This window comes from Felis catus, chromosome D4 (genome assembly GCF_018350175.1).
Source record: "Felis catus isolate Fca126 chromosome D4, F.catus_Fca126_mat1.0, whole genome shotgun sequence".
Lineage (NCBI taxonomy): Eukaryota > Metazoa > Chordata > Mammalia > Carnivora > Felidae > Felis > Felis catus.
Window position 1 is genome coordinate 30,269,519 of NC_058380.1, and position 26,540 is coordinate 30,296,058.

At 43.7% G+C, this 26,540-nt stretch overlaps 1 long non-coding RNA gene across 2 annotated transcripts in view; it reads right to left on the reverse strand.

The window, feature by feature from the left end:
* LOC123381622 overlaps nucleotides 1-24,626 on the reverse strand; it is a 42,726-nt gene extending 18,100 nt beyond the window's left edge. The window contains exons 1-2 of one of the 2 annotated variants that reach the window (XR_006588865.1): nucleotides 23,921-24,626; nucleotides 11,253-13,033 (exon numbers count right to left, since the gene is read on the reverse strand). This is a non-coding gene — a long non-coding RNA (uncharacterized LOC123381622). Of the gene's footprint in view, nucleotides 1-11,252; nucleotides 14,074-23,920 lie in introns of those variants that run through there. The other variant, XR_006588864.1, reaches the window with a different exon arrangement.
* Nucleotides 24,627-26,540: the final 1,914 nt, after the last annotated feature.

The following is a 26,540-nucleotide window of genomic DNA, read 5'->3' on the forward strand; positions in this document are numbered from 1 at the left end:
TGTTTGTGTTAAATTTCTTATACTTGGGTAGCAGGAAGGGCCCGTTAACTACCTGTCTTTGAAGAGTAAAGGAGAAGGGCACCTGGGTGGCTCAGTTGGTTCAGTGTCTGACTTCAGGTCAGGTCATGATCTCATGGTTCATGAGTTCAAGCCCCGTGTCGGTCTCTATGCTGACAGCTCAGAGCCTCGAGCCTGCTTCGGATTCTGTGTCTCCCTCTCTTTCTGCCCATGCTCTGATCGCACTCTGTCTCTGTCTCTCAAAAAGTGAATAAACGTTAAAAATATATGTATATTTTGAAGACCAAAGGAGATAGTGCAAGCTGAGTAAGTACCTAGGACAGCTCCTGGCACACACTAGGTGCTCCACAAATGGCGATTACCCTCCGCGGAGACAGGAAAGTCTCCAGCAGCGTCTAGCTGTGGGAACACAGGGCCGTGAAGAAAGGTCCCAAGGATGAGACTGAAAAGCGGGTTTCATCCAGATCCTGAGAGTTGAGGGAGGCCAGGATCAGACTATAGCATGGCCTGTGTCTGAACTATGAATCCAGACTATAGCCTCAGACAAGAGGGCCCAGTGAAGAATTTTGAATGGAGAAGATGAGAGTCCTGCTTTTAGAATTCAATTCTGGAAGCAGAACCAAGAAGATTAATTAGGAGCAGATGAGATTCCTGCTTTTAGAATTCAATTCTGGAAGCAGAACCAAGAAGATTAATTAGGAGCATCTTGCCACAGTGAAAGGAAGGGGCCATGGGAATCTGAGTGGGAGGCTAGGTATGGTATGAAAATGAGGGACGAGATGTAGGAGATGTAAGATCAGTACGTTCTGAAGCCTGACTTAGCTGTGGACCGTTATCAGGAGCACGTACATGTAGGAGCACACAAGAGGGAGGACATTGAGGATTTGTTTAATCATATTTTGGCTAAAGTCCAATCAATAGATGAAAACAGGAGGCTGGTGAGGAAGCTAATGGCACCTTGTGCTCACTGTGGACTTAGCTTAAGGGGCAGGCCCACCAGGTAGGAGCCCTTCCATTGGCCTCTCTAGATCTATCCTCCACCATTTTCCAACCTGTTGTGTGCCCTGCAGGCTGACCTGCTGCAACACCCTCAGATTACCTACCCTTATGGTTCCTGGTGGGTTTGGGTAGCAAGGAGCCCCAGCAGTATCTAGAGGGAGGAAGGACAGTGAGCCTTGGCATTTATTCACTCCTTCTCCCCATAAAGTCATTCAGTCTGTCTGTACCCCACAACTGGAGCCTCCTGTCAAGCAGGCCCTCTCGTTAGCCCTCTGCAGCTTCTGGTCCCAACTTCATCCATTCAGCTCTCTGTTGTTAGGCTCAGGTCCTGCACAGTCCCTTGTGGTTTCCCTACAAGGTGCCCACATCTTTGTAAAGAGTCCCTTTTAAGTGTTTCAAGCTGGAAAGAGCTATGAAAATCATTTTGACCGGTTTCTGAACTTTACTGAAGAGGAAATTGGAGCGAACAATCATGATTAGCACAAAGCAGGGCTGTGGCAAAGGAGGAACCAGGTAGAACACAGGATCCCTGAATCTCCATCCAGAGGTATCCTTCTGACCTGTAAGTCCTGGACTCCATGATGGTGGCATCATCCTCCCAAAACCAGAGGTGAGCCCATCATATGTACACCTACACCCATGCAGACATGTACACAAATACACACACATAAACGCAGACACACACAGAGATAGATAAACACACACAGAGAATGGCACACATATACAGAGACACACAGATACACACAGACACACACACACACACTCTCTCTCTCACACACACACACACATTGTTATGCAGGCACAATCAGGTTCAAGAGGTTATAAAAAGCCTTCTTGGGAAACTAAGATGGGAGCACCACAAGGGGTTTGTAGGAAAGGAGAACAGAAGTTGTAAAGAAGACATCCAGATGGCCAACAGGCACATGAAAAGATGCTCAACGTCGCTCCTCATCAGGGAAATACAAATCAAAACCACACTCAGATATCACCTCACACCAGTCAGAGTGGCCAAAATGAACAAATCAGGAGACTATAGATGCTGGAGAGGATGTGGAGAAATGGGAACCCTCTTGCACTGTTGGTGGGAATGCAAATTGGTGCAGCCACTCTGGAAAACAGTGTGGAGGTTCCTCAAAAAATTAAAAATAGACCTACCCTATGACCCAGCAATAGCACTGCTAGGAATTTACCCAAGGGATACAGGAGTGCTGATGCATAGGGGCACTTGTACCCCCAATGTTTATAGCAGCACTCTCAACAATAGCCAAATTATGGAAAGAGCCTAAATGTCCATCAACTGATGAATGGATAAAGAAATGGTGGTTTATATACACAATGGAGTACTACGTGGCAATGAGAAAGAATGAAATATGGCCCTTTGTAGCAACGTGGATGGAACTGGAGAGTGTGATGCTAAGTGAAATAAGCCATACAGAGAAGGACAGATACCATATGGTTTCACTCTTATATGGATCCTGAGAAACTTGACAGAAACCCATGGGGGAGGGGAAGGAAAAAAAAAAGAGGTTAGAGTGGGAGAGAGCTAAAGCATAAGAGACTCTTAAAAACTGAGAACAAACTGAGGGTTGATGGGGGGTGGGAGGGAGGGGAGGGTGGGTGATGGGTATTGAGGAGGGCACCTTTTGGGATGAGCACTGGGTGTTGTATGGAAACCAATTTGACAATAAACTTCATATATTGAAAAAAAAGAAATAATTGTTAACAGTAAGTGGTAAAAAAAAATAAATGTATGTGGTACTGGAGTAGTAATCACTACTCCACACATTAAAAAAAAAAAAGGGGGGGGCACCTGGGTGGCGCAGTCGGTTGGGCGTCCGACTTCAGCCAGGTCACGATCTTGCGGTCCGTGAGTTCAAGCCCCACGTCGGGCTCTGGGCTGATGGCTCAGAGCCTGGAGCCTGTTTCCGATTCTGTGTCTCCCTCTCTCTCTGCCCCTCCCCCATTCATGCTCTGTCTCTCTCTGTCCCAAAAATAAATGAACGTTGAAAAAAAAAATTAAAAAAAAAAAAAAAAGAAGTTATACCATTTGCCACCCTGGTAGTGGAGATGGCTAGGGACCCACCACAGCCAGGCTCAGGCCTCTCTTTGCACCCACTGGTCACGTCACCTCCTCCATTCGCTTGCTTCCCACAGTCACTGGGAGTGAGCACAGGGCCCAGTGGATATGATAAACATGCTTTCCAAGTCCCAAATAAGGCCAGCGCAGACCCATGGAGCAGCTTCCAGACTCAAAAGGCAGCATAAGAGACATAGTTTGAGCACTGCTTTTCCAAGACTTCTGGCTATCTCAGTGGTTTATGGGGGAACAATGATAAAATATGGGATTCTAAGATTATACTAAAAAATTCAGGACCTGCTGGAGGCAGGGGCAGTTGGAAGAGGGAAAGGAGTCATGAAAACAAGGCTAGGAGAGTCCTACTCTTTCATTTTATAAATCTTTTTTTAGTTAACTTATTTATCTGAGAGAGAGAGATAGCACAAGCAGGGGAGGGGCAGAGAGAGAGGGGGAGAGAGAATCCCAAGGAGGCTGTCAGTCTCACAATCCCATACTGTCAGGGTTTGAACTCATGAACTGTGAGATCATGACCTAAGCCGAAACAAAGAGTTGGACGCTTAACCAGTTGAGCCACCCAGGCGCCCCAGCCTACTTTTTAATCTTAGAGACAGTTGTGTGGATAACTGCGTTTTATTACACAACCTCCTCAGGACTGACTGTCCAGAAAATGCTGCCATCAGAATTTGTGGTCGACCCACATTCCTTCCAGCATCCTGAGCATCCAAGATCTGACTGTACATGGGAAATCCTAGCCACCTAAACAGCATCCCAAGAATTTGTTGGTGGTGGTGTTGATTTCTTATCAGTATGCAAAGCACTTCATTCTTTTATTTTAAATTCCACTATAATTAACATACAGTGTTAAACTAGTTCAGGCGTACAGTACAGTGATTCAACAATTCTATACATTACTCAGTGCCCATCAAGGAATATCCCAGAACTTGATGGAAATTTTATTTTTGGAACTTAAAACACATACAAAGCAAGATTTATATTCTATGGCTAAAATCAAGAACACAAGAACCAACGGGTGTTGGCGAGGGGATGGAGAAAGGGGAACCCCCTTTGCACTGTTGGTGGGAATGCAAACTGGTGCAGCCACTCTGGAAAACAGTGTGGGGTTTCCTCAGAAAGTTAAAAATAGAACTACCCTATACGACCCAGCAATTGCACTACTAGGTATCCACCCAAAGAATACAAAAATATTAATTCAAAGGGATACACACACCCTAATGTTTATAGCAGCAGCATTATAAACAATAGCCAAATTATGGAAACAGCCCAAGTGTCCGACTGACGAGTGAATAAAGGAGATGTCGTATGAATATATGTATACATATCTTATCCTTCTTCCCCTATATGTATATTACTCAGCCTTAAAGAAGAATGAAATCTTGCCATTTGCAGCAACATGGATGGAGCTAGAGAGTATAATGCTAAGCAAAATAAGTCTTTCAGAGAAAGACAAATACCATATAATTTCACTCATATGTGGAACTTAAGAAACAAAACAAACAAGCAAAGAGAGAAACAAAGAGAAAGAGAGAGGCAAACCAAGAAACAGACTCTTAACTATAGAGGACAAACTGATGGTTACCAGAGGGCAGGCAGTGAAGGATGGGTGAAATAGGTGATGGGGATTAAGGAGTGCTCTCATGTGATGAGCCCTGGGTGATGTACGGAAGTGTTGAATCACTGTATTGTACATCTGAAACTAATACACTGTGTGTTAACTATCTGGAATTTAAATAAAGCCTTTTTTTTTTTAAGATTTACATTCTATACACACTTGGATAGATGCCCTTCCTTGATGCCCAATATCCCTCACTGTTGTGACCAGCTATATCCAGGTGACTTCTTGATTTCCCTAGAAGCAGACCCAGAGACAGCACTCAAGCAGAGGCACTGGAACTCTGATAGGTAGAGCAGGGACAAGGGAAGCCAGTAAAGGGTGTGCCATCAGGCCAGCTGCTAGAGTGGGTGACTGAAGGTTAAGCCAGCAGGCAGCCCTAAGACAGAGCAGCCCATGCCTTAGAGTCATCCTTGGAGGGGCAGGTATTTGTGGTATTTCTGCACTACTCCCTAGAGTCACCGCTGAGGGCCGGTCCCAGGGTGTATTCATTCTTTGGCACTTTTTTTTTTTTTTTTTAATTTTTGGGACAGAGAGAGACAGAGCATGAACAGGGGAGGGGCAGAGAGAGAGGGAGACACAGAATCGGAAACAGGCTCCAGGCTCTGAGCCATCAGCCCAGAGCCCCACGCGGGGCTCGAACTCATGGACCGTGAGATCGTGACCTGGCTGAAGTCGGACGCTTAACCGACTGCGCCACCCAGGCGCCCCTCTTTGGCACTTTTTGTGGGCCACAGGCAGGCTGCATGGCTTGATGTAACTAGGGGACAAGGGAAATGAGTTTCAGAGGGAGAGTGTCTAGTACACAGGATACTAGCAAATCCATACGTTGGCACATAGCCAGCAAAAAATCGCTGTTGAATGCTTCTTGAGGGCAAGAGCTGAATCTTTTACACCTTTGACCTCCCAGCTAAGCAAGACCACTGTACCTATGGTTTCCATATTGTCCAAGCAAGCATATTTTCACCCTTGCGGGAGGTCATGGGTCACCACAGGGAGAAAGGAAGGATGACACAAACCAAAGCCACCAGAAACTTCCTGCCAAAAGGGACTTATTCTTTTCAAGTTCTCATTACTGAAAACTTTCATTTCATGTCACTTCAAACCTTTCAGTTCATAGCAGTGTTCTGAAAATAAATACATGAAATGAAAGTCAAACCATTTGATTAGATTGCGAATCATCTTCACATACATATTTTGGATGTGGATCACAGACAATATTCTCAAATAAAGTGCTAGACTTTAAACACAGCTTCAATCACAACACTGACAAATGTTTGGCTCAAAAGAAATGTCTTGATCAGCCGTTACAAAAATCATGTTTCCCCCAGCCTTCCTGAAGGAAAAGACAGAGCAAGAGAAGATGGCATTGATCAAATGGAAAGAAAACCATAAAAGATAGTGACACAGAGGGGACAGCAGAGCTCCCATTGGCCCTAACTGGTCTTGAGAGAGCACTGATGCTCTGATGGAAGTGCCCGTTTGTGTTGAAAAGTTATTGTTCAACAGCATTTTATGACCTCACAGCTTTTTAACAAGAGGAACTTTACCAAGGAAGTTTCCTTCAAAGTTTCTTTATGAAGTGAGCAAGTGAGTTCACTATTTCTCCTCTAAGATGTTTTCTTGTCATCTTTCATATATTTAAAAGAAAAAAGAGTAAGAGCAAAAAAACAGTTGAGTCAGTTTCCTAGAGAACAATTTTAAAGAGAGGAAGAGATGGAGAGACAGAGAAATTACTTCTGAGGCCAGGAATCTTCCCTGAGGTTGGTCTTCCCAGGACTAAGATCCTGTAACACCTCACAGTCCATGACAGGCGTCTCAGCTTTTCCACATCTCTTGTTGTGGGAACTAATTATTATTTTCTCTCATGGAAGTTCTTTCTGGGAAGTTATTTGAAAACCAGTAGTGTTGTCTTAGAATTAAAGGAACTCCAACTCTTATATCAGGAAATTGAAGTCACTTTGATGTCACCACACAAAAAATCAGGCTCAATGAAGCACTGTCATGTCAGGTGTGACCATTCTGGAAATGACTGGCCCTTCTGACTTGGTGCTTTCCTGAAATTCTGAATTGGAGACCATCTCTTAGCATTCACCTCACTTGAGAATCTGTAAGAAACAAATGGCCCATCTGTTGGCTGGTCCAATGATAAAAGCCATATTTTTTATCTTGGATCTATAGTTTCTACATGATCAAAACCAAGCCACTCCTTTATCTCTTAGCCTCAGGTTCTTCACTTACAAATGAGGTCATGGTTCTGTAGGGTATCAGAATGGATAAAAAAAAAAAAAAAAACAAGACCCATCTATTTGCTGCCTACAAGAGACTCATTTTAGACCTGAGGACACCTTCAGATTGAAAGTGAGGGGATGGAGAACTATCTATCATGCTACTGGAAGTCAAAAGAAAGCTGGAGTAGTCATACTTATATCAGAAAAACTAGACTTTAAATCAAAGGCTGTAACAAGAGATGAAGAAGGGCATTATATGATAATTGCAGGGTCTATCCATCAGGAAGAGCTAACAATTATAAATGTCTATGCACCAAATTTGGAGGAACCCAAACATATAAAACAATTAATCACAAACATAAGCAACCTTATTGGTAAGAATGTGGTAATTGCAGAGGACTTTAATACTCCACTTACAACAATGGATAGAACATCTAGACAGAGAATAAATAAAGAAACAAGGGCCCTGAATGATATATTGGATCAGATGGACTTGACAGATATATTTAGAACTCCGCATCCCAAAGTGACAGAATATACTTTATTCTAGAGCGCACATGGAACATTCTCCAAGATAGATCACATACTGGGCCACAAAACAGCCCTTAATAAGTATAAAAGAATTGAGATCATATAATGCACACTTTCAGACAACAATGCTATGAAACTTGAAATCAACCACAGGGAAAAGTCTGGAAAACCTCCAAAAGCAAGGAGATTAAAGAACACCCTACTAAAGAATGAATGGGTCAACCAGGAAATTAGAGAAGAAATTAAAAAATATATGGAAACAAATGAAAATAAAAATACAACAATCCAAACGCTTGGGGATGCAGTGAAGGCAGTCCTGAGAGGAAAATACATTGCAATCCAGGCCTATCTCAAGAAACAAGAAAAATCTCAAATACAAAATCTAACGCACACCTAAAGGAACTAGAAGCAGAACAGCAAAGACACCCCAAGCCCAGCAGAAGGAGAGAAATGATAAAGGTCAGAGCAGAAATAAACAATATAGAATCTAAAAAATCAATAGAGCAGATCAATGAAACCAAGAGTTGGTTTTTTGAAAAAATAAATAAAATTGATAAATCTCTAGCCAGGCTTCTCAAAAAGAAAAGGGAGAGGACCCAAATAGATAAAATCATGAATGCAAATGGAATTATTACAACCAATCCCTCAGAAATATAAGCAATTATCAGGGAATACTATGAAAAATTATATGCCAACAAACTGGACAACCTGGAAGAAATGGATAAATTCCTAAGCACCCACACACTTCCAAAACTCAAACAGGAAGAAATAGAAAATTTGAACAGACCCATAACCAGTGAAGAAATTGAATCAGTTATCAAAAATCTCCCAACAAATAAGAGTCCAGGACCAGATGGCTTCCTTGGGGAATTCTACCACACATTTAAAGCAGAAATAATACCTATCTGTCTCAAGCTGTTCCAAAACAGAGAAAGGGAAGGAAAACATCCAGACTTATTTTATGAAGCCAGCATTACTTTGATTCCCAAACCAGACAGAGACCCAGCAAAAAGAGAGAACTACAGGCCAATATCCCTGATGAATATGGATGCAAAAATTCTCAACAACATACTAGCAAATTGAATTCAACAACTTATGAAAAGAATTATTCACCATAATCAAGTGAGATTCATTCCTGGGCTGCAGGATTGGTTCAATATTCACATATCAACCAATGTGACACAACACATTAATAAAAGAAAAGAACCATATTATCCTGTCAACCGATGCAGAAAAAGCATTTGACAAAATTCAGCATCGTTTCTTAATAAAAACCCTCGAGAAAGTAGGGATAGAAGGAACATACTTAAACATCATAAAAGCCATTTATTAAAAGCCCACAGCTAATATCATCCTCAATGGGGAAAAACTGAGAGCTTTCCCCCTGAGATCAGGACAGGACAGGGATGTCCACTCTCACCGCTGTTGTTTAACATAGTGTTGGAAGTTCTAGCATCAGCAATCAGACAACAAAATGAAATCAAAGGCATCAAAACTGGCAAAGATGAAGTCAAGTTTTCACTCTTTGCAGATGACATGATACTATGCATGGAAAACCTGAAAGACTCCACCAAAAGTCTGCTACAACTGATACATGAATTCAGCAGTCGCAGGATACAAAATTAACGTACAGAAATCAGTTGCATTCTTATACACTAATCATGAAGCAACAGAAAGACAAATAAAGAAACTGATCCCATTCACAATTGCACCAAGAAGCATAAAATACCTAGGAATAAACCTAACCAAAGATGTAAAATATCTGTATGCTGAAAATTATAGAAAGCCTATGAAGGAAATTGAAGAAGATACAAAGAAATGGAAAAACATTCCATGCTCATGGATTGGAAGAATAAATATTGTTAAAATGTCAATACTACCAAAGTAATCTACACATTCAATGCAATCCCAGTCAAAATTGCACCAGCATTCTTCTTGAAGCTAGAACAAGCAATCCTAAAATTTGTATGGAACCACAAAAGACCCCGGATAGCCAAAGTAATATTGAAGAAGAAGACCAGAGCAGGAGGCATCACAATCCCAGACTTTAGCCTCTACTACAAAGCTGTAATCATCAAGACAGCAAGGTATTGGCACAAAAACAGACACATAGACCAATGGAATAGAATAGAAACCCCAGAACTAGACCCACAAACGTATGGCCAACTAATCTTTGACACAGCAGGAAAGAATATCCAATGGAAAAAAGGCAGTCTCTTTAACAAATGGTGCTGGGAGAAGTGGACAGCAGCATGCAGAAGAATGAAACGAGACCACTTTCTTACACCATTCACAAAGATAAACTCAAAATGGATGAAGGACCTGAATGTGAGATGGGAAACAATCAAAACCCTAGAGGAGAAAGCAGGCAACAACCTTTTTGACCTCAGCTGCAGCAATTTCTCAACACATCTCCAAAGGCAAGGGAATTAAAAGCAATTTACTCAACACATCTCCAAAGGCAAGGGAATTAAAAGCAAAAATGAACTATTGGGACCTCATCAAGATAAAAAGCTTCTGCACTGAAAAGGAAACAATCAACAAAACTAAAAGGCAACTGACAGAAGGGGAAAAGATATTTGCAAATGACATATCAGATAAAGGGCTAGTATCCAAAATCTATAAAGAACTCACCTAACTCCATACCCGAAAAACAAATAATCCAGTGAACAAATGGGCGGAAGACACGAATAGACACTTTTCCAAAGAAGACTTCCAGATGGCCCACAGGCACATAAAAAGATGCTCAATGTCACTCCTCACCAGGGAAATACAAATCAAAACCACACTGAGATAACCACCTCACGCCAGTCGTAGTGGCTAAAATGAACAAATCAGGAGACTATAGATGCTAGTGAGGATGTGGAGAAATGGGAACCCTCTTGCACTGCTGATGGGAATGCAAACTGGTGCCGTCGCTGTGGAAAACAGTGTGGAGGTTCCTCAAAAAATTAAAAATAGACCTACCCTATGACCCAGCAATAGCACTGCTAGGAATTTACCCAAGGGATACAGGAGTACTGATGCATAGGGGCACTTGTCCCCCAATGTTTATAGCAGCATTTTCAACAATAGCCAAATTATGGAAAGAGCCTAAATGTCCATCAACTGATGAATGGATAAAGAAGACGTGGTTTATATATACAATGGAATACTACTTGGTAATGAAAAAGAGTGAAATCTGGCCATTTGTAGCAATGTGGATGGAACTGGAGAGTGTTATGTTAAATGAAATAGGTTAGGCAGAGAAAGACAGATACCATATGGTTTCACTCTTATGTGGATCCTGAGAAACTCAACAGAAGACCAGGGGGGAGGGAAAGGGGGAAAAAAGTTACAGAGAGGGAAGGAGGCACACCATAAGAGACTCTTAAACACTGAGAACAAACTGAGGGTTGATGGGGGGGGTGGGGGAGAAAGGAAAGTGGGTGATAGGCATTGATGAGGGCACTTGTTGGGATGAGCACTGGGTGTTGTATGGAAACCAATTTGACAATAAATTCATAAAAAAAATAATTCTGCTTACGGGAACAATCAACAAAACTAAGAGTCAGTTTATGGAATGGGAAAAGATGACATACCTGATAAAGGGATAGTATCCAAAATCTGTAAAGAATTTATCAAACTCAACACCCAAAAAACAAATATGCCAGTAAAAAAAACAAAAAACAAAAAACAAATGGTTCTGACTCCATCTCATTTCGCTATGGAAACAGGAGAAGAAGAAGGAAGGAGAAAGGGAAAATGTCTTAGTAAAACTCCTTACCCAAGAAAGAAATGGGGGGTATGGTTTGCAGACTCAAGGTCAAATCATGCCAGGTGAGAAATTGTCCTGTGTAAGGAAATCCTTCTTTCAAATCTTATTATTGGTCACCCAGTCTGTACAGTTATAGTGGACTCCCCATGTGACATGCAGACCACCATGATAGTGCTGTAAGAAGTACAAAAGGAAGACACAAAGCTGTGATGGCAATGTTTCACCATTGCCCCGCTCAGCAGATCTATTTCACCATTGCCCCGCTCAGCACCCTCTTCACCCACTTGGGTGGGAACCCTTCGCCCACTCTTACCTGCTCACTGTTCTCATTGTCTTTGCTCCCCTCTGCTTCCCTCCAACCCTACTTCCTGGTATCAAAACCTGCTCTCCACCAAAAAAAAAAAAAAAAAAAAAAGACCTTGGTGCTCATTCATACTAGGGTGCAAATGACTGATAGCTTAAAACCCCCCAGGGAGATTAAAATTTTTCCCAGGGCTCAAGGCCTTTAAGGATTGAGGCTCCTATGATGGGATCTCAGCCATCACTGTCCCATATAAGAGACGTTTTGTGGGCTGGAAGCTCCATTCAACACCCAGAAGTTACCCCACTGAAGGTTCCACCAAGACCAGCACTGTCTGAAAGAAATAAAATAGGAGAAATAAAATTACACAGATGTAATTTAAAATTTTCTAGTAGCCACCTTAAAAAATGAAACAACTGAAATTCATTTTAATAATATATTTTTTAAGCCAAATATATCCAAAATATTAGTTCAAGAGGTAATCAATATAAAAAGAAATATTAATAAAATATTGTACATTCCCTTTTTCATACTAAGTCTCCCAAATCCCCTGTGTGTTTTACACTGGCAGCTCACGTCAGTTTGTATCAGCCAAGTTTCGGGTGCTCATAGCTACCTGTGACCAGTGGCCACACATTGGACAGCAGAAGTCAAATGAATGACTGTGTGCGTGAGACCCTCAACTCTGAAACACCGCATAGTAAGTAGCTGGTAAAACTGCCTGTTTCCCTTCTTCCTCTGCATTCACCTGTCCTGTTGCTCTTCATAACAGTTCACACTCAGTGAGCACCCACAGGGCACGGAATGGCCCTGTTAAGCCCGGTCACCTTCAGGCCAATACTGGTGAGGAAGGGGGGCACAGAAGGGAGAAACTTGCCAGCGGTTCTCTAGCTAAGAAGTGGGAGAGCTGGATGAAGCACTCAAAAACGATCACAAGGAAGCAGCAAAAAGGAAGACAGGGGCAGACAGGCTGAGCTGGCTGGAGCCATTTGTGGACAGGAATGTCACCCGAACGTGTAGGTGCCTTGGCTGACAGAGAGGGACTTGCAAGTGTAGCATCACATAGTCTATGTCCCCACAACTGTCCTTTTCTCCCAGAGGCACGCAAAGCAGAACCCCCAGTCACACGGCTCTGTTCCTGTGACCCTGTGGCTTGTTCAGACCACATATATCTGTATGTACTGCACAGAATACAGAGAAACTAGAGCACAAGCCTGCCTGCCAGGTGCTGGCCAGCTGGAAGGTGTCACCAGTGCTGGGGCTTCCCTCCCAGTAGAAAGGAAAGTGTTTTTGATCTCTGACCCTTACTCCCACCCACCCTTAGGAGGACAGCTTCTGTCCCAGTATTCACAGAAAATATCCAGACATTCCTTTTGCTTAGGTCACCCGCCCACTCCTCAGTGACGAGCTCCGCCCAGGGCTGTCCGCTGATGTCAGGGATGTCAGCTGATGTTGGCTCACTCAGAATCCCCTGGAGATCTGGATGCAGCTGTTACAAAGAGGGAGGAGAGAATGATACAAGCAAGGATAATGGAAAGGCAACCACCAGTCTTCCATGACACTGAGTCTCTTAGGTGTGCATATCTTGTCCCGGTTTATTTTCTGGTTTTCTTGTTGTTGTTGTTGTTTCTTTTCTTTTGTTTTGTTTTGATTTTTAGAGAGAGGGAGTGAGCAGGGGAGAGGAGCAGAGGGAGAGAGAAAAAACCATAAGCAGGCTCCATGCTCGGCACAGATCCCTATGTGGATGGAACCTGAGATCATGTCCTGAGCAGAAATCAAGAGTTGGACACTCAACCAACTGAGCCACCCAGGTGCCCCCTCTTGTCCAGGTTTTAAGGATAAAGTGTTGCGGGTTTGGTTTGTTTCCCGAAGCATCTTTGTGCAAAAGGACCCAGGCCGATGTTGCTGTGAGTGATGATTTCAGGGAGCTCTTTCATCCTCCAGTTTTCTCCCTTTCTAATTATTCACAACAAAGCAAACCACTTTAAATCTTAATGTCACAAAATAGAAGCATCTACAGGAGGGTGTCTCCACCTCAATGCTATTGACAAGTTCAGCCAGATCATTGAAGTGTAGGATGTTTCGTAGCATCCCTGGCCAGCTGCAAGTCGTGACAATCAAAAATATCTCCAGGCATTGCCAAATGTTCCCAAGGGGGCAAAACTGCTCTCGGTTAAGAGCCAGTGCTCTGTGAAAGTTCCTCTCTGGAGGCAGCCATGACACCCAGCCAAGAGAATCAAGTTCACAAACAAAATACTATAGGGGATCAGGGACATGAGCTCAGGGGTCAGTCCTGTCCTCTCCTCTGTAGCAAGGGGATACCGCGGCTCCTGCCTCACAGTGTGGTTGTGAACATCACAAGAGATCATGTATATGTAGCTCTCATCCAAAGGTAGTTACCAGTACCGGTAGCTATTTTCCTGGCACTGCAGTGAAAACATGCATTTTTTAGATTGTGTGTTTCTGGAGAATATTTGCAGGGGACAAGGGGGATGTTTGCTTGTTTGTTTTTTTCTTTTTAAATTGGAGCCCTGATCACCTTTTGGGATGAGCACTGGGTGTTGTATGGAAACCAATTTGACAATAAATTTCATATATTGAAAAAAAAAAAAAGAAAAAAAATTGGAGCCCTGCTATGGAAGAACAACAAAGAAAACTTCTCTGCCCACTGTGTTTGTGGTTAGGCCTCCTTGTGTCTCCCCTCTTCAAAGAGAGCCATTCTTTGTCTCTTAGAGGAGACAAAAGTCAGACAACCTGCTGGCTAGCTGAAGGCTCTGGGAGACACAGGCCCTGAAGTGTGCTCTGGGGGCAGCGGCCACAGGCCCTCCTGCGCGGTAGGCTCTCCCTGTGTGGTCCCTGCTGCAGGTTCCTGGGGCTGACTGAGGCTGCCTGCCGCCTACATGGTCCCCATGCAAGAGAAGGGCTGCCAAGATGGCGACTTTGCCTTAAATAACTACGCCCTTCTTCCATATGAGGCATATGCTTGCTCTAAAATGTCGACCATTGCTCTGCTTTGCTTCCCTGCCTCCCCCACCTCTTTTTATTAAAAAACAATGCTCTGTCAATCTCTGAAACCCTTAACAAAGAAGGTTGAAAATGCACAGTGGCATGAATCACGAACTTTGGGGCTTCCCAACATGACATGGAAATCTGGGAAGCCGGACGTGGCGACCACACTCTAATTTTATGACCCCGACTTTATTGCCGGCATAGAGGCAATAAAGAGATATAATAAATGAAACAGCAGCCGGGCTGAATCTGCACAAGGCACTTAACCCTTCTACACAGCAACTTCCCAGACCAGGGAAGGGAAGCCAGGGCTCCTCCAGGCATGGCTTCCAGGTGGCTTCATTAAAAAAATACATCAAATTCTGTGTTCCTGTGAAACTGTGCACAAGTTAGTGGCATGGCCATCAAGCATCAGAAATGGGAAAGCAAATGAGAAAGGGGTGGATTCTCGAAATCATGACCTGGTGAACCAGAATATTAAAATGGATGAAAATGAACATAAATTGCTTGGGATGTATGTTAACTCATAGTACAACCGTTCTAAATGCATTATCATCAAATTCTTAGTTACCAGTATATTTCAGTTTAAGAATCTGTTTCACTAAGTTTTTACAGGTAAGAGAAAAGATCCTTTATCTTCTCATAGAAGATCCTTTGAGAAGAGTACTTTGTAAATTAGATTTCCAGCTCTGGGTTTTGGTTTCCTGATTTGTGGAATTATATGAATCAAAAAAAAAAGATTAATAACAATTTAAGGTCTCAGGACACAAGAACAGTTAGCAATTTGTTGATGTTTCTGTTTTTCAGGTGTCAGAACTTTTTTTTTTCAATTTTTATTTACTTTTGAGAGACAGAGAGACAGAACATGAGCAGGGGAGGGGCAGAGAGAGAGAGAGAGGAAGACACAGAATCTGAAGCAGGCTCCAGGCTCTGAGCTGTCAGCACAGAGCCTCACGTGGGGCTCGAACTCAGGAATGGTAAGATCATGACCTGAGCTAAAGGCGGACACTTAACCAATTGAACCACCCAGGCACCCCCAGAACTATTTATCTTAAGATGTTCTGCTTATATCAACACTCTTTACATCCACGTAACAGTAATAACAATGTGTGATCTCATTGAGGGTGTGATAAGTATAGACTAAAATAGGGAACTGTGTTATTGGTTTCTATTTTTTTTAAGTTTTATTTATTTATTTGAGAGAGAGAGAGAGAGAGAGAGAGAGAGAGAACGAGCAGAGGAGGGGCAGAGAAAGAGGAGGCAGAGGATCCGAAGCTGGCTTTACACAGACAGCAGAGAGCACAATGCGGAACTCAAACTCACAATCCATGAGATCATGACCTGAGCCAGAGGCAGATGCTTAACCAACTGAGCCACCCAGGTGCCCCTATTTTGATTTTTCTTTTAATTCCATGAAATCCTTATAGTATTGACTTTACTATTAAATAAATGATGCACTAAAAAACAAAACAAAATGAAACAAAACAAAAAACCATAGGAAAAGGGATCAGATTTGTGGTTACCAGAGGCAAAGGGTAGAGGAGGGGACTGGAGAAAGGTGGTCAAAAGGCAGAAACTTCCAGTTACAAGAAAGTACCAGGGATATAACGCACAGAGGGATGACTGCAGGTAACACTGCTGTATGATACATAGCAAAGCTGGTAAGAGAGTAAATGCTTAAAGTTATCACAAGAAAAAAAATTGTTTTTCTTCTGATTTCACTTTTTTATTGTGCCCGCATGAGATTGATGAGTGTCAACTAAATTTAATGTGGTCATCATGTCACAATAAATGTAAGTCAGACCATTATGCTGCACACCTTAAACAATGAGGTGTGTGGATTAGATCCCAATAAAATTGGAAAAAAATATGTACATAAATGACTCCAACTTGGAATCAGGGAACAACAGGAAACGGAGATGAAACTAATAGAAATACATGCCCAGATGTATATATATATGTGAATATTATTGAAAAGATAGTTTAATAAGCATATCTGAAATACTCTCCCCAAAGTATGTAAAAATAAATAATAAAGTATGAAGGAGATTAAAAGCAAAAGGACCAAAGTGTAGCCAATCAATCTGGAAAATGGAAATCGTGCTCTCCCTTTATTAGTCTCTAGCTGCTGGCAGTACCTTATGCTCGTCAGGGACACAACAGAGCGACCTATTGTGACTATGGGATTCAGGGTGGAAGTGTTTCCCGTGGTTCTTAACGAATTACCAGGCGGAAGAAGCTTGTGGACACAGCTCACCTCTGACTTTTGGTTGACTGTCCTGCCTTTGTCCTCAGCCAAATGAGGATAAGAGCCCGTGGCCAATTTAAGAACCACTTGTAAAACATAAATGCAATCAAGGGAGCGTAATTCCACTAGGAGTGGCCGCGTAGAGTCCTCACGAGAGGTTTGTCCCGGAGCAAGATAGCTCCGCTCCCGCTATCATTTTGCCAAAGAGGCTTTTCTCTTTTGTTTTGGAGTTTCCTTAAGCACTCATTTATAAGCTCATTTTGTGACATGAAGAAAAGAGGCCAACCCAGAGGTCACCCTGCCAACCCAGAGGCCTGGGACCAACACAGCTTTTTCTTTTCACAAACTTTAATTATGAAGAAAGGCTATGAATTTTGACTTTTTTTTTTTAAATCTGGGGGCACAGCCCATATATTTGTCTCAGAATGGAATCAGTTCTCAAAATCAAGATGACCCAGAAGCCAGAACCAATTGGGATCTCATTGCGGCTCTAGAGTTAGTATTCTGCTGTTTTCATAGGAAGTCCCTGAGGAAATAATCCTAAGAAATATTTGTATGAGAGCCTTCCCAACTCACCACTGGCCACAGGGCATGCCTCTTTCCTCCTTTGGGATGCTGGTCATGACCTTCAGGTCAGCCATGTTTGAAGGACCTGCCCTTCTGTGGATAGATGCCTGGGACCCCAAACTCTGTAGTACTGGAGTCTACAGCATGAAAACCATTGTGTCCCCATGTAGCCATCCTTTCTATTCCTCATGGCGCCCTTATCAGATGCAACCTGAGGGGAAATATAGGCCACAGAGGTCTCCTCACCCCTTAACTTGCCACTCTGTCCCTATCCACAGTGTTTATTTGGGACACTATGGGACCCAAAGATAGATCCCACCTGGTCCTATCTAAAATGCGACCCCCTCCCCACCTTAGATTTACTTGCAAGGTGAGAATCACAGGGTAAAACTACCATTTTTAGGTCTTGTTGGCTAGCCTTCCCCTGCCCCCACCACACTGTGTTTCCAGGTAACTGGTGGGAGATTCTGTTTCTAGTCTAACAAAGGCTTACATTCTCAAGGAGGTCTTCTCCCTCAAGCAAGGGGTGAGAAGAGGGATCAGGCCCATAGCAACAGAACCCATTCTGGTTACTATCACTTTTTAACTAGCTATCCCAAAACTTAGTGGCTTAACACAACAACCCATTTACTGTTTGAGGGTATGGTTTATGGATACGGTTTTATTGGCAGGAATTCAGGCAGGGCTCAGCAGAGTGATTCTGCTGCCACATGAGGCAGTCATGAAGGTCACTGGAAGGCATTCAGCTAACAGATGGCTTTACTGTGATGTCTTTCCCTGGGTCTATCACACCTGCAGGCTCTGTGGTCTGGCTGCCTCCAGGAGTGCCTGCTCTGGCCACATTGCTTGTTATGACCCTGCCACAGGATTCTCCTAGTGTCACTGCACCACACCCTGGGGGCCAGACAGTCGCCAGTCTGTGCAGATTCAAGGGCTGGGGACATGGATTCCACCTCCCCAGTGAGGTGTGCCAAAAACTACAAAAGGCCTCATCTACCATTCCCAAGAACTGTTCCCTCAGAATCCTGATTCCTCTGGTCTTCTCAATGACAGAAGAGTGACTGGAGGCTACTGACCCTCTGTCCATCTTAAAGGGTTCCTCATGGGAGAGCCCTCACCTCCCACCCAACCACTACCTATAGGTATATGTCACCAGTGACTTGTACAGGCTCTTCTTCAGTAGAGTGGTTTGACAAACACATGAATGAAACACATTAAGGAAGGGAGTCTTTTTTATTCCCTGTCCTTCACTGAGAACCCATCCACCATATTTGTCAGTGGATCCATATCACCCAGAGGGCCACTTACACGACTTAATTCTAAAAAGGTCAATAGAGTGGAGCTGGCTGGGGCTCATACCCTGCTCCTCACACCCACTCCAATTTAGCTTCCCTCATTCTCCATTTCCACGCTACAAAATGATGCTGAGAATAATAACAACAATAATACGAGAACTAAAACACATGTTAAATGCTTAGAACATTGTATGGCACCTAGTCAATGATCAATAAGTACCAATTGATTATTAATCTGATTTTCAAAGCCTCCCACAAACTAGCCCCTCCTTACATGGATAAAAATCTCTCCACTCAGTTTAGCTGACCCTCTGCCCAAGCTAGACTGGTCTTCTCTCTGCCTAAGAAGGTCCCATGTGGGTTCCAACACCCATGTTTTTTCTCTTCTGGGAACATGCCTCCTCAATATCTTGGCTGACTCTTTTGGCCATTCTGCATTTTTAAATCCCACCTCCCTTTCCTCCTTGAACCAGTTCAAACTCCAACCTCTCCAGACTGGAAAGGGTTCTCTCCTTTGCATAATATGTACAAATTATCAATTCATGTGGCACCATTGGTTTCAAATCACTTAAATCTTTTATTGCCACTTCAGAATTTTATGTGTTAAGGCTCTATCTCTTCAACTAGACTGAATCTCCTTGAGAATATCACAAGCGGGCCTTCCACAGAGTGGGCACTTGGGTCATCACTCTGGAATTGCCATAGTGGCAACCTGGGATTTGCCCAGTGTTTTAGACATATCTGGAGAGAGAGCCTTAGTAAAATTTAAGGTCCATTAAAACCTTGAAGGCCAATCAGAAGAGATTATTTTTAAATAACAGCTCCCTGTTGGCAGCCCCAAAGACCCCAACAATCTATCTTTCAATAACCAGACTCACAGAATTCATCTTCAGAGTCGAGAGGAAAAATATCTATTACATTCCCACTCTATTGCTTGACTGGGGACTTGCACTTTTCTAATTTTGAAAATTAAAGGTAAAGAGGTTCATTGACTGGGTAAAGCAAAGATATCATACCACCCAACAGTCTGATCCAATAAAAAGAAATACTGATGATCCCCAAGTGGAGGATTCAATTCAATAGAAGGACTGATGGCTGACAGCTCAGGAAAGAAGCATCACTCGGTGCAGTGGGGGTGGGGGAGGCATAGTCAATGGGGAGTCACAGCCGTGCACAGGCTGCTCTGCTGAGGGAATAGCCCTCTCTCAAGACAAAGAGGTTTAATAGCTAACAGGAGTGTGGTTGGGCTGTTCTGAACAAATGTGGCTGGTAGAACTAGGGCAACTGCCTCAGCATATAACTGGTTTTATTTGGGGTTTTATTCAAAACTGCTTTTAAAATTTCAGAACCGTACTTAAACTCAGTGCCATTTTCCTTTGTGCATCCCCCAGAATCACAACAGCTTATTCCTAAGAAACCCCTGGAAATTCCTTAGAGATTTGCCTTTATGGTCTTGCTCTTCTCAAAATTAATTTTCTGTGGTCAAAATCTTACTATGTGGCCATGATCACAAGCCAGGAGCCTTGTTGTATAGACACCCTACAGCCTAGAATTCCTCAAATCTTTCTGAATACCCATGGCTGATTAGGACAGTCTTCTTTTTTAAATACTTTTTTTTTAATGTTTATTTATTTTTGAGAAACAGAGAGACACAGAGTGCGAGTGGGGGGAGGGGCAAAGAGAGAGGGAGACACAGAATCTGAGGCAGGCTCCAGCCTCCAAGCTTTTAGCCAGAGCCCAACGCGGGGCTCAAACTCAGGAAACGAGACATCATGACCTGAACTGAAGCTGGATGCGTAACCAACAGAGCCACCCGGGCGCCCCAGACAGTCTTCTGCTCTTGTACTTAAGTTATCTCTTGGGGCCTAGACTATGCTTCTTTTTCAATATCTTTAGGTAAGGATGAAACCCATTTTGAAGGTGACTTGTAGCATCTGTGCCACAGCCTCCATGATAAGCAAGCTTCTAACTCCATAATGGACACCGGTTCCTTTTGCCAATCCCAAAATACCTACAGGCACAGACAAAAACAATCTGTAACAAAAGCCTTCTCTCTTTAGCCAAAGAACAAGGAAAGAGGCAGTCCATCAAGGCAGAAACTTTTAGCTGACAGCAACTCTAGTCCAGCTAAATGCTGCAGAAAAAAACAAGATGCCCAAACTCTTCTGCCAGCAAAGACTAGACAGCTTAGCAGCTTAGACTTCCATCTTCACCAGCCTATAACAAGGCACCCAATCTCTCACCAGGGTGGTGTTAGAGATGTTTGAGTGAGGGCCAGAACTTTCAACCCATTGGGCAGTGACAAGCTCCTCCCAACACACCCCATCCCTTCAGTGTCATTGGAGACCACGTGGAGAGCTTAGACTTCCATCCCAACCTGCAGTAACAAGGCATCCCTCCCCATCCTTGCCCAGGGTGGTATCAGGAGGCCCAGAGGAGAGTCAGGGCTTTCACTACCACTCAGCAGTAACAAGGCCATGTCACCCATGGTTAGTAGAGGCCACATGGGGAGCAGTAATATGGCAACCTTCCCCCATCCCAACCAGAGTGGTATCAACTGAAGTCTAATGGGGAGCTTAAATTTTGAAATGTAAATATGGTTTATCCTGTGATGAGCACACAGGTCTGATGATGAAAGAGAGCAGGTGATGTACTTACCAGGGCACAGGATGATGTTTCTGTGTGAGAAGACCTCACTCATGTGGCTGGAACAGCCCCAAACATACCCCACAACTGCAAAAATAATTCCAATTGTAACCTAGGCTTTAGGATGTGTCCACTTTGGGGAGGCGATTGTCAGGGCCTCAGCTCCCAATTTCTCCAGCTGAGTCATCCATTTACCAAATCCAACATTTACCAAATCCAAAACCAATGCCTATTGATGTCCATGGGCTTGGGGTTTTATTTTAAGTATGATGGAAACCACTGGAGGGTTTTAAGTGGGGTTTGTTAAGTTTGATTTATGGATTTTAAATTTCTCTCCCTTTAGAGCACTGTGGATAATGGATTTGGAGAAAGGGGCAGAAGATCAGCAAGAGCAATAATCAGGTCACAGACGCGGGCGGCTTGAACAAGGGTGATGGAAACAGTGGGAAAGGATCAGATGTGAGTCACATTTTTATGGCAGGGCCAGAAAGACTGCTGTTGGGATGGATATGGAGTGTGAGAGGAAGTGAGGAACCAAGTGTTTCTCATCAAAGCAGCTGGGTAGATGGTGAAACCATTAACTTAGCCAGGAAAGACCAAGGAAGGAAAAGGGAAAGAGACCTTCCGGAAGCAGAAATGGGGAGTAAGGAGGCCATTGAGCTGCACCTCCCCCCTGAGGGGCCAGAGTGTAAGAGGACAAGCCGCCTCCACCACAGCAAGTGGAGTGCTCTGTGCTCAGAAGCAAGCCGGCCGCCACAAAAGCTGGACGCCATGATGATGTCTGAGGGGACTGAGGATGTGAGGAATTAGATCATCCCAGACCGCAAGCTCCCGGAGCATGGGGGAAGGTAGGGGAGAGAAAAGGCCAGGAGCCATGGGGCTTTAAGGATGACTGAGGTGCCCAAGGTAAACAGGAATATGAGGCCCATAATGAGTTCAGAAGGAAGCACCAAATGCCTTCCTCTAAGGAATTCTGCTTTGAGGAAGGCTTTATCCCAAGGCCGCACAGGAGCAGAGGGCACAGTGGGTGTGATGGGTGAGGGCCACCCCTGAGGCTTCAGGCCTGCAAGGAAAGCAGAAGTCCCCACCCCCTGCCCCTTTTGCTGTTCTTCCCTGAGAAGAGCCGTCTCTCCCTTCAGATGAGGAAAGCCCAGGCCTTGATGTCCCTGGGAGCTGAGCTCTGGTGAGAGGTGGAGGAGAAAGCACAAGGGAATGATCAGCAGCTTCCACTGCAGCTGGTTTGCTCTGAAAACATCCAGAAGCCAACACACTGTGCTTCCATGAGGATTGGTTTCGGTCTAAAGATGCTCATTTCTTACCTGTACTAGAGATTCATCTTCCTTCAACTAATGTGATGTTGGCCATATGTCTTAGGGAATAATAAGCTTAGCTTCATTTTGCTAAGGAAACATCTATGCCCTCCCTGCCCTGCTTGTATCACAAATGTCCTCATATTAGCTGCCCATTCATTCATTCATTCATTCCACACGTGCTTACTGAGCACCTACTTTGTGATGGGCCCTGTCCTGAGGGCTGGGGTTACTGAAATGAATAAAATGAGAAGAAAAAAAAACAGACTGAAATCTCTGCCCTGGAGTCTATATTCTAATGGGGAAGATAGAGAGCATTACAAAATAAGACAATTGAAAAGAAAATAGCAGCCACTGGGTGGCTCAGTCGGTTGAGCGGCCAACTCTTGATTTTGGCTCAGGTCATGATCTCATGGTTCATGAGTTCAAGCCCCACATGGGGCTCTGTGCTCACAGCACAGAGCCTGCTTTGGATCCTCTGTCTCCTCTCTCTGCCCCTCCTGCACTCACACACTCTCTCTCTCAAAAAATAAATAAATGTTAAAAAAAAAAAAAAAAGAAAAGAAAACAGCAAGGGAGGCAGGGCACAAGTGCTAAGGGGAAAACAATGCTGGGAAGGTGTGAGGATTTGGTGTGGGGGTCAGGGTGGCAGGGGACGTTTCCGTGAGAAGGAGTTCTCTAAGCAAAGCCCGAAGGACACGCTCCATCCTGCCCAAACCACTTCCGAGGAACCCCTCAGTTTCCCTGCCGGCTACAGCCTGAGGGGAAGAAGAAGTGTTCATCTCAACACCTCGTGCCTTCTGGACCACGTCCTGGCTGGAGCAGTAAATATAGTGCCCTGTTGTCTGTATTACAGTTTACTGCCTCAGATCCTCTCCCTGCCCCAAGGTCCTGTTTCTCCCACCTCCTCCCCTCTCTACCAGCCAGCCCCTCCTCCACTTATCCACACTGCTCTTGTCCCCTGGGCCCACTTGGAACTGATGTCTGAATGCAGGGTCGGTGCAAGCACAGAGAGAGAGGAAATCCTTCCTCCTTAAGACTTAAATGTGCGCGGAGTTATCTCCATTTGCAGCGACACCCCTCTGGCTGCTGGACCTTCCTACAGAAGCTTCCTTCTGTTACTAACCGATATTTTCCATGCTTATTCACTGTCCCTCATCTGCCCTTCCTTTTGCTCCTGTGACTACTTGCATCTCCCTTCTCTCCATCTCTGTCTCTCATAGACAACTGTTTGCGGTTGGGCACAGGGGGACAGCCGATGACAAATCCTGACTTCACCTAATCCCGGAACCCGTTCTGACCTGCTGGACAAGTCTCTTCGACCTCCTTGTGTTCTATCCTCCTGGAAAGCCGGAATGAAGAGCATCACTTCCCTGCAGACCAGAAATAACATAATTTTAATGTATTTTACCAAAAAGCTAGACCTTCGGTTGCCAAAAAGAGCATCTTGTGTCAATCGCGGACATGAAGGGGCTGCCCCCTGCAAAGCTGGACTAAATCTTTAGGGAGAAGAAAAACTGCCAGAAAGAAATGAGAACATGTCAGAGGCAGAAAGAACAGCTCTTAGGGGGACAAGTTGAAATAGAGACAGTGTGCAAGAGAGAAAAGAGGGAGAGGCAAAATAGTAATGGGAGACAAAAGAGGGAAAGATGAGGGACACTGAATAAACATGAGAAAATGGAAGTTAATAACAGAAGGACGCTGAAGAGAAAAATAAGATTGTGTTATAAATACATCATGGTTATTTTCCTTCAGCAATTGAGGTATGTGCATTGCAGCACAAAGCAGGCTCCTACCAGCTGCTATGAGAACCCTCATTCCCAGAGGAGACTTCCCTACTTGGGATCGTGTATTTAACAGTTCAGTTTCAATCCCAAAGAAATATGTCTAGGTAAACAATGAAAGGTGCAGCTTGCTACCAGTTACATTCTTTAGCATATATATAGACACACACTCACACACACACACACACACACACACACATTTGTGGGTGTGGGTGGGGGGTGGATAAACTCTAACAAGAGAGAAAAGCAGTCGGGGGAGCCTGGGTGGCTCAGTTGGTTTAAGCGTCTGACTTCGGTTCAGGTCGTGATTTCACAGTTCGTGAGTTCCAGCCCCGCATCGGACTCTGTGCTGACGGCTCAGAGCCTGGAGCCTGCTTTGGATTCTGTTTCTCCCTCCTCTCTGCCCCTTTCCAGCCCATGCTCTACCTCTCTGTCTCACTCTCAAAAACAAATTCAAAAAATTAAAAAATAAAAAAGAGAAAAGCAACTGATAACAGAGGTTGGTTGGAGGACAGCATAACTTACTGTTCATTAAAGACCCTTTTAAATTAAAGACCCTTTTAAATATTGTATATGCTTTTCTTTTTTTTAATTTTTTTAATGTTTTTATTTTATTTGAGAGGGAGACAGAGTGTGAGTGGGGGGAAGGGCAGAAAAGAGCAGGAGACACAGAATCCAAAGCAGGCTCCAGGTTCCGAGCTGTCAGCAGAGAGCTGGATGCGGGGCTCACACTCGCGGAGGGTGAGATCATGACCTGAGCCGAAGTTGGACACCCAACCAACTGAGCCACCCAGGAGCCCTTTGTATATGCTTTTCAATTATTTTACATATTACCTGTTAAAAAGTGAGATGGAGGAAAAACATAGATAAAATATTTTCAGCCCCTGAAAATACTCATGGATATTTTCTGAGCTTTATACAAGGCTAAACACTGGCAGTGGTGAGGTGGGTGGGGATTGGAATCTACAAAGCAAATTTCACTCAAAACCCTACATCCCCCATATTACTCTCAAATCTCAACAGAATGAGCCACAAGATAAGAGAGTACAATGCCACAAATGGGTCAATTCCAGCTTCTTCCCTTTGATTCTCTTGGGGGCACATTTTGGCTTATAGGTGTATAATATAAAATAAAATGATCTGCTCAAATGCTGCTCAAACGTGAATTTACTCGGGCTTTGGGCATGTCACATGGAATAATAAATCATTCACTGTCTACAAAAAGTATCTGTAGAACAGAGTACCACTGTGCCTATTTTTTTCAAAGTATCTAATTGTGGTTTCTTCATGTCTCAGACATCATAAAAGTTAAAATGCTAACTCCTTCATTTCTTTTTTTATTATTTAAAGATTTTATTTATTTATTTATTTATTTGGTGGGGGGCGATGGCAGAGGGAGAGGGAGACAGAGAATTTTAAGCAGGCTCCAAGCCCAGCATGGAACCTGACATGGGGCTCCATTTCACGACTGTGAGATCATGATCTGAGACAAAATCAAGAGTCGGATGCTTAACCCACTGAGCCACCCAGGCACCCCCTGAGTCTTGTGTTTCTATAACCATGTGGACTGTGATCTAAACAGTGACCAGTGACTACTTGTCCACCCTATGACTCTTTCTTGCTAGAGGCCCCAGGGCTATTCCTCAAAATCAGCATTTTCTTTTCATTCTCCACAAACATGGCTTTGCATGTTCAATAGTGAATGAAGAATTATAAAATAGTGAAACTGTCTTTTCAATAGATAGATTCAAGCTAAGGGAGAAAATAAATAAGGCCTTTGCCTCTGCACTAACCTGAAGTAGCTTTTTACTCATCCAGACTGTAGACAAGCCAAGGACACAAAAGTAGGGTGATATATTGAGTCAAGACAAGCCTTTAAGTGAGGAAAATCACTAAATGTAAAATTCAATACACAATGTGAAAACAAACTTTAAATACATGGTGTGGGAAAGTGCATGGAAGACTGCTTTGGGTTCCCCCCCCCCCCCACCCCACACACACACACCATTACTATTTTGGGTAAGCAGTGATTCACACCGTTTTCTGGAAGATTTTTATTTGGCTGTGGTGTTGGACAGATGGCCCCAGGATGTTTCCACTGAGGGTGCCCTGGGAGCAAAGATCCTTGAGTTACCCG